Source organism: Amblyomma americanum, chromosome 1, assembly GCF_052857255.1.
Source record: "Amblyomma americanum isolate KBUSLIRL-KWMA chromosome 1, ASM5285725v1, whole genome shotgun sequence".
NCBI classification, from domain to species: Eukaryota; Metazoa; Arthropoda; class Arachnida; order Ixodida; family Ixodidae; genus Amblyomma; species Amblyomma americanum.
In genome coordinates, this window is record NC_135497.1 from 129,896,190 (window position 1) to 129,906,448 (window position 10,259).

The 10,259-nt window shown below is 46.9% G+C and overlaps 1 long non-coding RNA gene across 2 annotated transcripts; it reads left to right on the plus strand.

Annotated features, from left to right (window-relative positions):
- The first annotated feature begins 29 nt into the window (after window positions 1–29).
- Window positions 30–3,876, plus strand: LOC144135983 (uncharacterized). Of its 2 annotated transcripts, none has more exons than XR_013315565.1 (3): window positions 30–148; window positions 879–937; window positions 3,424–3,876. It is a non-coding gene; the product is annotated as an uncharacterized LOC144135983 (long non-coding RNA). The 2 variants fall into 2 exon arrangements; XR_013315566.1 differs by lacking the exon at window positions 30–148 and adding an exon at window positions 223–342.
- The last annotated feature ends 6,383 nt before the right edge of the window (window positions 3,877–10,259 follow it).

Below are 10,259 nucleotides of genomic sequence, written 5' to 3' on the forward strand. Positions count from 1 at the left end.
CCAACTTCTCCACTCCATTTAAGGCTCGTTCGCACTAGTTCAAATATCCGACGAGCGAAGCGGATTCGGCCGCCAGAGACGCCGACCGGCGCGGAAAACGGCACGGCGAGGCCGTCGGTCTCTGACCCAATTTTCCGGTTTTGCCGAGGTGAGAAGCTGCGTTTTTCACGCAACATAGCGTCTCTTGTTAGCACGGGAGCCAGCATATCGGTGCAACCCGGTAGCGTCGTCTTCTGTGTGGAAACGCTGACGCAACAAAATAACAGCTCCATATTGTACGACAAGGGGAAGGTTTAAAGCACCGGCGTTTGGAGTAGATCGGAAAATGAATAGGAGTGAGCGGTAAGTATGGCTGCTTTTCCCGCTTGCATTGCACTGACGCTAGAGAGAATTAGGCAATTTAATATAGCGCGTTTCATACTGCTTGTGAGCAGAACGCTATTTCTGATCTAGCTTTAACCCTGTCGGCCCTGGTGGCGTCAAATGACACCACAACACAAGTATTCCGCTCTCGCCTCGGTAAGGGACGAAAATACCAGCAATTGTTAATAGACTAGCTCCTCCGGTATCCCTGTTGCTATCGGAATCGCTGTACGCGCATTTCCATTCAGCTGTGCGGTTTCAGGAACACTAGGGAGCAGCCTTGAATGCATGCGATGAAGAAGCCGAGGCATAGCAAATATGTAGAATGATATGTTCTTGTTGTTGTGGTTGGTAGCCTTTCAAAAGATGTCACTTACACTGGGGATAGGCCAAGAATCGGGAGGCAGAGGTTGCTATTCACCTGTGTCCCTAGCCATTCCTTCTTTCCCGTTTAGATTTTAAATGCTTTGTGAAACACCTATCCAGGCTCATATTCGCGTCTCAAATTTTTTCAGGTGTGCGATTTTGAAGCCACCAGGGCTCAACGGTGGCAAGCGGTGGCCATAGAGTCAAGGTATGTAGTCTTTCTTGAGGAAGTTCTATTATTTTTGCTGATGCACCTATACTGACGAGTTTGTTGGACTGCTGACATGAAAAATTCTCTTTTAGCGCGACACAAAAGGGGACAAGACCGGTCCTGACAAGAATATTCGTCGTGGCAAATACACTAATATTAACGTTAGCTTTCTAATTAACGGAACTTTTCCCAATCGTAGCGACTGAATGTTGGGATGAAGACTGGAAATCACAATCCGGACGTCGGCGAACAGCAACCGGAGCAAAAGCAAAGTGAAAATATGTGCACGCCTGACCTTGCGCTTTCACTGCGCATTCCTTTTTGTTCTGCCACTCTCCCTCTTCTGTGAGCATCGGCGTGAGCCGCAAGAAGTGACCTGGGCATTCACGCTGCAACTCGCGCACCGCCCCTTGTGCAGATCGTGTGGCGCATCCTCGACATTGGGAGCAATGCAGACTTTCTGTCGACTTTTTCTTGAGAACGCGTATTCGATATGCTCATGAGCAGCAACCGTATGCTTATGCGGCGCTAGAGAGATCCGCGCAGCTTAAGCCTAAGCTTGAGAGTTAAACGGCGCTTATAGAACGGGGACAGAACAGGAAACAGGTACACACCAGACCGCAGACTTCCAATTTTTATCCGGAAACGCTTCGAGCATTCCTTTTTATACGCCCCAAAAACCACCACATGACACAGCCGAGATCAAACAAAACCAGATAAACTTAACAGTGAAGTGTACAAAAGCGCGGATCACTCCAACACCAAGAACTTACTCTATGAACCAGTCCTTAAGTTACAACCTTCCCCTCTTGCTAAACAAACTAATCCATGACAATTTTGATATTACCAGAAATTCAAAACACAATATCCGTGACTACTGCCGAGACAATTTCAATCTGTGAAAGAAGCAGACATGATATATTTTAGTATATTTTAGTGATGTAGAACATTTGCTTTGAGTACATGTGTGTATTGCGACTTTTGTTTTGCATGTGTGTTCGCGCTTCGCGTAAATGTGGATTTGCATCGGATACCCATGACATTACTAATTGATGTAAATGATGTGACCCTCGCCTTCCTTCTGTACTGCCACTGTCTCAAGGAGTCGGGACCTCCAGTCAAGCTGTTACCACAGCTTTTAGTCCCGGCTCCTCCTTTGTAAGAAAGGAAAATAAACTTGAACTTGAACTTGAACTTGAGCTGGAAAGCCAATCTAAAAACACCAATGTGTGCATGCCCACACACCCGTGACGACCTAGACACAAGGAGAGGGGAAGGTAAAGAGGCTGAGGTGAAGATAACAATTCAAAAAGAGCGAATGTAACTACAAACCCATGATTACGAGCGAAAACTCGTCCAGCATAATGGAATGAGGCGCCGAATGAATAGTAAAAACAGTAAAAGAAGAAGGTGGCAGGAAGATACGGTGTCCAACTCGTGTTTTGCGGCGCCATGTAAGCTCGGTAAAGTGTGTGCAATCATGAACAGAGACGATAGACAGCAAAGATGCACCTTAAATGACAGCCTTGAGTAGAAACAATGTGCCAGAGAAGTTATATATCAGGTTTCATTATCCTGTGGGAAGATGTACATCGGCCAAACTGGGCGATGCTTCAATGAGAGAGCGGCTGAACATGTTCGCAATCTCTACCACCTTAGGAGGCAATCGAGCTTTACACTGTAAAAAGTGCGAAAAAAAGTGATTGCCAACCGCATCTCGAAAGCATAAAATTCCTCCCTACGGCTAGAACCAAAACAGGAAGGGAAATAATAACCGGCGCAATCCTAACGCCGTGTCTTAGAAAGCCCCATCCTTAAGGCAGCAGCAGTAAAGTGAGATGCCAAACAACAACACATAAATCAATACAACACATACACACGTTGACAAAACTTTACTAAACACCGTTATCGAAACACAACTGGTATTAACACTATAAAATCTCAAAGAACATTAATAATTGTGTGAGCACACCGTCCATTATGCTTTCTGATGAGGAAATCTCGTTTTTAGAACTTTGCTTATTGTTGTTTTCTACTTTCCCTCTTGGTTTTACGGTTTTAGCTTCGTTGTTAATGATTCCCAGACACTTCTTACGGTTAATCTTGTTTTGTATCATTCGAATGGTTTCTTTTTTAGTTCTTTTCTGCTTAGTTTTTAATTCTTTGCACCTTCATATTTTACTGTTGTTGCCGTTCATTCCGCGTCTCATCCCCTTCTGCTGGACAAATTAAGTTTTCGCTCGTAATCATGGTTTTGTCATTTCATTCGTTTTCTTTGAATTGTTATTTTCACCTTCAGGCTCTTTATCTTCCGCTCTCCTTTTGTCTAGGTTGTGCCGGGTGTGTGGGCATACACACATTGGTGTTTTTATACCAAAGTATTAAGTACATATAAAAATGTAGATTATAAACGAATAATCAATTTCAGAGCAGGCGCTCATGCTGCTATACTTGAAAGCCTAACGGTCGGTTTCGTCCTGCAGGAGTCGTTGGTGACGGCCATGGTGTTCTGCTGCCACCGCATTTCCGACGGCGACTACATCGTCGCCCCGGCGCAACCAGGCGGCTGACGAGCGACAGGACTGCGCAGAGCCCCTCGGCGAAGACTGGGTATGAGGAATGGATGCCCAAGCAACAAACTGATGGGAGCCTGTCAACTAGGTCCAGTTCAAACTTCGGCCTGAGAAGACCGTCACTGCCACACAACGGGTAGCAGACCAGCCTCCTTCGTCGCAGAACATGTCCTGGTAGAATCCGAACTTGCCAAGCGACAGGCGAGTGATCCTTGCGGGTGGGTCGCACCCCGATGTCATCGACAAGCTGATGATGTTCGCATCGAAGAAATTGGCACCCAGGAGATTTTGCTGCCAAATTCGACGAAAAAATTCGCACGTCGCAAAGAAGACGTAAATAACGTATCTTGGCAAAATACACGTCGTGAGCAGCTTTACTTCTTTGCTGTGCCCTCTTTACACCTATTGTTTTCTCATTAAAAGTTTTCTCATCAGAAACTCAGTAATCAAGAATCGCGTGACACATGTGTTCTAGTTCGGAGAGCTCGCTTTTCAGAAGGGTTCGCTCGTGAGACTACTATTCGTTCGGCAAGGACTGAAAATTCTAGGAGTCATATGCTTCAATTCGATAATTTATATATGTATACCACATGTTGTCGTGAATTAAAAGTGGCAGTTCTTGATTATATGAAATTATTTTCAAATTTCATTGCGCGATTAACACAATCGAAAGTCAAATTTTAATTGTCTGTCGGAGAAATACTGAGAGCTAATTCTAATATGCGGCAACTTTTTTTTTTACCCTACACGCACTTGTCAACAACTGGCCGCAAAATTGCACATGGCTCTAGTCACAGACCTCTTAAGATGGGCAATGCTCCACTGGGTATCTGAAGCTTGTGACATTGCCTTCACAACAGGAGGATAGCCTTGTCTCGGTTCTCCCGACAAGCTGCTTCATCACATCTCCAACCCGATGGCGTCCGACGAGGACTCCCGCCTTGGCAGCAGACTGTGGCTCTGGCGTCATGTCAGGTATCGGCCAGGCTGGAATGGTCCGCTCTGCGCGCCACCACGGTAGGAGGACGCTGAAACGTAAAGAGCATAAAACGGGGCCATATTCGCTCCGGAAAGTATTAATAGGCGCCAGTGATAATCGTCAGTCCCAAAATTAGCAATTCTGAACTACGATCGCTAGACACATCTAAATGGACGCAACCAGAAGAACGTGAAGGAGAAACCGTGTATTGCCGTGATAGCCTGTCGCACGAACAGAATCCCCGAAAGCACATAGCGCGTGTGGAAAATCGCGATTGCTTTCGTGGCCACGGTTCGGCCTCATGTACAGAACCACTGAGCACGCCCATGGCGGCCATTGATACTTCCAGTGTCTGCCCAAGCCGTTCATTTAGTGGCATGAAATTTTAGTCGTGGAACAGTGCATGCAAATTCGCAGGTGTTAAAGAGATGCAGCGTCCCGACCCCGAAACTTCTTCTCGGCCACATAAAGGCCACCTAGCATTCACATGCACGCCCTCTTCCTTCCGGCCTCGGCTGTACAGTAAATTAGTTCCTCGAAGGGTCTCGTGCTTGACGCAAATCTTGTGCGTCCACGGGGTGCGGTGTCTCCTTGGCCTATAAAGCTGTTGCTCAAATGGTTCCTCGAAGAGGCAAGGCTGACACTCGCACGCACCCCATGTGCCCCTTTTCTCGCGCCTCGTGGCAGAACTTTTGCAACGGGTGTTCCCTGCGCCTGTTGAAGCGAGGCTCAGTGCTAATCGACACTTCGCAAGTTCATCCCACTGCCCTACCAGCGCCAGCAAAAGGTCCGGACGTCCCCGGGGCGTTGCAAACCGCCGCGAAGCCGCCCGGTTGAATGCAGCGCCGGTGCTGTTGCACAGCGGCTGGTGCATCGAGTGGCTCCTCGCTGATAATCACCGAGTGAGCTCCATCTCGAGAACCAGCAAGGATGTCAGCCCCGCGTGCTGAACTCTTGCACTATGGAGATATAAATGGTGTTTAAAGCCGTGTTCATTTGCCTCGCCGTAGTACGTTTCTTCGGCTGGCCTACCCTTGCGTGGAAGAAGCGCTGACAGGTGTCAGAAAGCTCGCACTACCGTGATGACCCCAACCTGTCAACGATATATATACAAAATACGTATTAGCACTATACCAACCCGCAGTGAAACCGGGTGACGTAGTGCATAGCAACCGTCGCTATAAAAGAATGATGCTGTGCGAGTCTTAGATTCAAATTAGGTGACCATACGATTAGCGACATCTTGCCATCGATTGTTACCAAGGTGGCGCGCTAATTGACTTCGGCACTCTCGATTTGATTTGCCGGTGAAGTAATGTCTTGACCAATTAGAGCTTAGAGGCGACGTTTCATCCCTTGCACTCCTTCAAGCATTTAACAGCATCTGACGTGCGCTTTCCATTTACACTTTCAGCCCGGCACCTTTTCCCCTTTTTGTATTTTTTGCGATAATCTGGATTTTGACGCCATTATACATGCACGAAGAAAGCAAATGTAAAAACGACGCGAAGAACGAGGACAGGAGAGGCGTTACCCTTATCCTCGTCCATTCTTCGTATTGTTTTTAGCGCCATTTCCATCGTTCCAGTTTTTCTTGCTAAGCCAAGCGGGCGCGGTAACCCAACTCCACCAGCTCTCCTCGGAGAAGTTTTTGTACACGTACAGAATGAACCCTGCGCGCTTCCTGCTCTAATAGCATGGTGCGCTGAACGGCGGTCGCAAAAAATTATAAGATTTAGGGTTCTCAGCGTAGCACATTTATCTGCGAAAACGAATTGGCATCAGTGGCCGAGAAGTCAGAAGTGACTGGCCTATTTTGACGTTTCAAAGCCTCTTTTTGGTATTCACGGCAATCGTCCTATTGCGGTTTTTGCTTCGATCACGTTCCCGGCACACTTTATGGACACCAGGGCCCGCTTGCACGAAGGAAATAGTCCAATTCTCAGCGCTATCTTATTCAAAGTCTAACTATTTGGTTTGCTTTTAGGAATGGAAAGGAAATGCGCATAACTGGCTCACTAGGTAAGTGGACACCTCAATCACGCTGCGACGTACGTGCCGGTGGTGTCTACTGATCTTGTTAAGCGTAACGCATTACATGGCTGCCGTTGTACCGCCCAAAACTGCTTCTACAGATGGCTCGTACAAAGCTATTACAGCTGTATTAATGCGCTACAGCAGAGAAAAAGGGAGCCAAGCTAAGCATAGAGGCTCAAGCTGTCGATGCCCCGCGAGTACGGCACCGCATCTAGGAACATGACGCCCTCATAACAACGTCCACAATAGTCACGGGACTCACCATGCGTTCCTGCACTGGATCTTGAACCCTCGGCGCTGCACAATGCCCGACAGGCGGCCTTCCGCGAACAGCTCGCTCCCATGCATTCGTCAAACAACAAAAGGCGGCCGGAGAACGCGCTGGCCTGTTCTTCGTTTACCACTTACTCTACTCGCAGTGTTTATCTTCGAAGTCGTCTCCCTCCAGCTATTGGAGCAAACCTCGACCCAATCAAAGGTTGCCCAGCCCAGGGCGCAATTGATCTCGGGGCCCGTGAGAGTGCTTTCCAATCCGTAAATCAGATACTGTAGCTTACAATAACAGTTCCCTAAATGAAATTTGGTGCAGTGAGCTTGCTGCTGGGCCATTTGGTGGATCTTGAAATTATAGCATAAGGGGGGGGGGGGGGGTCTCTTTTCTTGTGTACGCATATTTGGATCCGCAGGTGCCGCCCTTTTGTTGAAATTCCTATATGAGGTCGAGACATGAACAAAAACTCGCCTGGCTTGGACAATCGTAATAAAATGTGAAAATGCAGACGCCGACAATGAAATAAAAACAGACCGCTAAGCCTCCTGTACGTGCGAGGTCTCTATTAACAATCAGTCTTATTTTTGTTTTTCTTTCGTGCTCAGCGTCTGCCCACATTTTTTTCGGGGCGGATGATCCTTAACTTGTAATGGTTGCTGTGACAGTCCTGTATTGATATATAGTTTATAGTTTACGGGTGTTTAATGTCCCAAAGCGACTGAGGCTATGAGGGACGCCGTAGTGGAGGGCACCAGAAATTTTGACCACCTGGGGTTCTTTAACGAGCATTGACATCGCACAGCGCACGGACCTCTAGAATTTCGCCCCCATGGAAATTCGACCGCCGCGGCCGAGAGCGAACCCGCGGCTTTCGCGCCAGCAGCCGAGCGCCGTAACCCCTCAGCCAATGCGGCGGCTGTATTGATATATATCATGGAGGAAGTAAAACTCAGGAGAGGCCCTTCCCATACAACAACATAGGAGAAAAGTGTGGCGGAAGTGACGTGAATTTTCTCGATTGTCCGGGCAGCTTGTTAACAAACCGGGTGGCAGCAGCGGGCCGCGGCGTGCCATTTGTGGTGCGGCGTTGGCGTAACTGCTCGAGTTTCTCTTTTTGGTGGTGCTCACAGGCTGACGTTTGCCGGCGTTCGCCCATATCTCAAGGTGGAATTGAGCACAAAAAATCTTTTAGCGTGCCCGGATTTAACGCGCTCGGCGACAACGATAGCATGGGCATTTCATCTTCTGCGACAATGCTCGGAGCCGTCGGGAGACCGCCGCTGCTCACCGAGGACCATTCGCGCTGTTTGTTCACCATTGGCTTAGTACGGCGTGCGCTGCCGAGTGTTCGTCGGCGTGTTGTGCCAATGTTTCGTGTCTTGAGCGTGCAGTGTGCGTGTGCCATTCGTGCTCCCGTTTCCGTCGGCAGTGAAACCTCGTTGCTACTCATACGTGTTCTTGCAACGCTCCAGCGATTGCAACTGGTGTTGAGTATAATTCAACTGCCAATTTTGTTTTCCAGAAATTGCGCTTGTGTTAGCGGCGGGGGCCATAATATGGGAGGAGAGCGCTATTGTAAAGGAAGCAGCTGCGCTAGCTTTGTGCTTAGTATTCAGAAACTTTGCTGCATGCCCGTTTGAAGCGTATAGCGTCTGAAGCGTCTGTGTTTGCCTCTGTGACGTGCCGGGCTCAGCTGTATTCGTTCATATCGAGGTGAAGTCTGTATTTTTGATCGCGTGCTATTTTTAGACCAGTTTACTGTAGCAGGTATTGCACTTGCTTTTCTGGTACAAAAACGAACGGTTAAGCTCTAACTGAATTTGGAGGCCTTTTCGCACACGTGTTTAGTGTGCCCATGTTCTGTGAGAGTGTTATTTGTGGTAAAAAGCACTTAGTGAAATGAGGATCCACATATGTGCATTGAATTTTAGTGATGCCTGTGGTTATGCTGAAGAAAAATAATTCCATGAGTTCATTACATACAATAAATTCACTTTCATTGCCTGTATGGTTGATGACAAGTAAAGTGTGCTACTATGTAGCAACATTACAAGTAGTATTTCATCAAGTAGTGAAAATTGGTGCGTACAGCTGCAGCTCTGCACATTAAACATTAAATACAGCACTGAAATAATGCACAGCACTCTGCAACATACTGCAGCCACTTTGTACTTCTAAACTTCTAGAAGCAGTCTGAAAAAGCTGCGGTCATATATATTATGCCCCAATCTAGATCTGTGGATGTGAAACATGCTGTGTTGCAGTGCTACAATGCGTGGATTTATGAATCATTCTTATGAAGCATTCTTCTTCGCTAATCAGATTACCACGGTTTCCGCTCTGGTCTTTCTTGTGAGTCGCAGCTTTTTGAATTCACGACTGATCTTCATTTAAACCTTGATTGATTTTTTCAAACTGATGTTATATTGTTAGACTTTTCTAAGGCTTTTGATCGTGTTCCTCACTTGCGACTCGTCTGTAAACTTGCTTCTCTCAGCCTAGATCCATTTTTCTTATCATAGATCAAATGCTTCCTCACCGACCGCTTTCAGTTCACCGTCATAGGAGGGCATCCTTCAGCCTCAACCCAGGTGCTTTATGGCGTTCCACAGGGCTCAGTCCATGGCCCGCTTATTTTTCTCATCCATATTAACGACCTTCTTGTGGCATTTCATCATCAATACGTCTCTTCGCAGATGAGTGTGTCCTCTACCGGCGAATTTCATCTCAAACCGAGCAGACATGCTTCAGGATGACTTAATTTTAACAGATGACTGGTGAAATAAGTGGCTGATGCAGCTTAATATTTCAAAATGCAAGTTTATGCATGTTTCGCGCAAACGCTCTAATATCATCCACGTGTACTCTTTAAACTCAGTCAATATTTCACAAGTACTAACGTGTCGTTACCTCGGTATCCTTATCTCAAGCAATCTAACTTGGTCCGAGCATATAATTAAACTGGTCACGGAGTGCTCCAAAACACTGGGCTTTATTCGAAGAACATTATCGTTGTTGCCCCCGGCCGTCCGTAAACTGGCATAAGAAACCTTCGTACGATCCAAACTCGAATATGCATGCGCAAACCGGTGTCCACATCAGACTTATCTCATCAGCTCTTTAGAAGCTGTGCAGAACCGCACCGCTCGCTTTATATCTTCAAAATATGACCACAAAATCAGTATCAGCAGTATAAAATCATCACTGGAGCTCCCCTCATTGGTCTTTCGCCGCAGGATATCACGACTATGCCTCTTTCACAAGCTATTCTATCATTTCACGCATCTGCGCCAATCTCTTCTTCATTTCTTCATCCACCAGCACGTTCATCTCGACGCTTTTTTCAATAGCTTAAGTATACAACGCCTGCATGGATCAACATCTGATTTTAATAAGTCATTTCTACCAATCGCAATACATTAATGGAATGAATTGCCAGATTCTACTGTCATGGAAAGT